Below are 2601 nucleotides of genomic sequence, written 5' to 3'. Positions count from 1 at the left end.
CACACACACACACACACACACACACACACACACACACACACACACACACACTCCTCCTCTCTTGCGGTGCTGAAGCTGCTGCAGCGACAGACTCTCTGCATCATCAGGTCCAAACGGTCGGTACCAGAACTCCATCAGGTTCTGCTTTCATCAGGTTCTGTTTTTCTGTCCTGCAGCTGTGTGTTCTGTCGGACCGGACCTCCTGCTTGTCCTGCAGAGGAACAATGGACCTCACCCTGCTGCTTCCTGTCCACTGAGACCAGGTGAGTTTGTCGAGGTGGGAGAACCGTTCAGGTTTTACATGTTGGAGCCCGGTTCTGCTGGGTTCTGCTGGGCTCTGCTGGGTTCTGCTGGGCTCTGCTGGGTTCTGCTGGGTGGGCGTGTCAGGCTGTTCTTTGTCTGGATGAGATGTTTAAGAATTCATTCATCACCTGCAGGTTTGTGAGCTTCAGCTTTCTTTCCCTCAGTGCTCCTCAGCTCACAGGTTCTGGTCCTTTTCCAGAGAGTTCTGCAGAACCTGGTCCACTGGCGTCCCTCCAGGAACAATCAGAACATCTGGCTGCAGGTCTTTATTTTGTCTTCTGGAAACGACCCAAACAGAGACGATGAGAGACAGAACAGATGTTTTATTAATAATTCATTGTTTAAAGAGAACCCTTCAGATTATAATCTGAAATATTGAAGGATTTTGGTTTAAAAATCTGAAACCTAAAAATAAAAACTTGTCCACGTGACGAGCTTTAAAGAGATTAAAGTGAGCCGCCTCCTAAACAACTCCATAATTAAATCTGTGGTGAAGACGAGGATGAAGATGTGACGAGCAGAACCACGACAGCTGCTTGACTTCCTGCAACAGTTCTGCTGCTGGGTCAGAACCGGGCCAGAACTCAAGCACAAACATCAGCTGCTGTGGGTGTAGACTGGTTTAGGGTTGGTTTAATCTGGTTTAGGGTTGGTTTAATCTGGTTTAGGGTTGGTTTAATCTGGTTTAGGGTTTGTTTAATCTGGTTTGGGGGGTTAGACTAGTTTAGGGTTTGTTTAATCTGGTTAGCGGGGTTTAGACTGGGTTTAATCTGGTTTAGGGTTTGTTCAATCTGGTTTGGTTGGGTTTAGACTGGTTTAGACTGGGTTTAATCTAGTTTGGGGGTTATAATGGTTTAGGGTTTGTTTAATCTGGTTTAAAGAGTTTAGACTGGTTTAGTTTGGGTTAAATTTAGTTTGGGAGGTAATAATGGTTTAGGATTTGTTTAACCTGGTTTGATTGGTTTTAGACTGGTTTAGTTAGGGTTTAATCTAGTTTTGGGGGTTAGACTGGTTTAGGGTTTGTTTAATTTGGTTTAGTGTGGGTTTAATCTGATTTAAGGTTTGTTTAATCTAGTTTAAGGGGTTTAGACTGGTTTAGGCTTGATTTATCCTGGTTTAGGGTGTGTTTAGTCTGGTTTAGTTTGGGTTTAATTTGATTTAGGGTTTGTTTAATCTGGTTTAAGGGGTTTAGACTGGTTTAGGGTGTGTTTAGTCTGGTTTAGTTTGGGTTTAATCTAGTTTGGGGGTTTAGACTGGTTTAGGGTTGGTTTGTTCTGGTTTAGGGTTGGTTTAATCTAGTTTGGATAAACTAAGCTTGACTGTTCTGTATTTTTTATTTTTCAGGTTTGACAGTTTTTATTTCAGTTCAGATTTTTTTTGAATTAATTCTGATCTTTACTGATTAAAACTCAGGTTAATGAAATATTTCCAGCAGACTGACAGGTTTAACATCTCCTCCTGAAGAGTTCCCCTCAGCTCAGTTTTAATCCCTGAACTGAGCCTGGATCCACAGAACCAGAACCAGAACCAGCAGGTTAATTGCTTTGGGACTCAGAGAAACTAAACATCTTTAATTATCTGTCAGTTTTAATAAATCCTCTGATCTTCAATAAGAACAAGATTTGATTTCAGTCGTCAGACGGAAACAGATTTTAAAGACAATAAAAGTCTTTATTAAAGGTTAAACACTTGAATCAGCTGACGGCTTCGTTAAATTATTTAAATTAACTCAGTCATAATTCAGTGAAAAACAATAATCTGATTAAAGGTCCGGTTGGGTCCAAAGCTCTGATGGTTCTGCAGAAGCTGCAGGTTTTACTTGATTCAAATCATTTTTATAAAAACATTAAAGAGAAAACATCCAGTCCTGGTTCCTCCTGTCGAACATCAGAACCCAAACGGATCAGAACCGTTTCCTGCAGCTGGTTCTGTTGTCCTTCAGGTGGAGGTGTTTGAGTCTGCAGAGGATCAGGACTCCAGCAGGACGGAGCGGTCCATCCTGGTCCTCAGGGGTTCTGGGGGACAATTAGTCACTGCTGGTTCTACGGGCCTCCGGTCCGATCCATAAGTTCTGTTATGGATCTGCTGCTGATCGGCTGCAGAGGAAAGATTCAGTTTCACAATAAAATTTAAAATAAAATAAAATCTGAGTGGAGAAAATAAAACCACCTGAAGTTTTACTGTTTATTTAATGTTTGATTTTTCTCTGCTGGAAGCTTTGTCCTCATGTTGGACATGTTGTCCTCATGTTGGACATGTTGTCCTCATGTTGGACATGTTGTCCTCATGTTGGACATG

Source organism: Austrofundulus limnaeus, unplaced genomic scaffold (genome assembly GCF_001266775.1).
Source record: "Austrofundulus limnaeus strain Quisiro unplaced genomic scaffold, Austrofundulus_limnaeus-1.0 Scaffold1047, whole genome shotgun sequence".
In the NCBI taxonomy this organism is placed as follows: Eukaryota; Metazoa; Chordata; class Actinopteri; order Cyprinodontiformes; family Rivulidae; genus Austrofundulus; species Austrofundulus limnaeus.
This window is presented reverse-complemented; position numbering follows the sequence as displayed.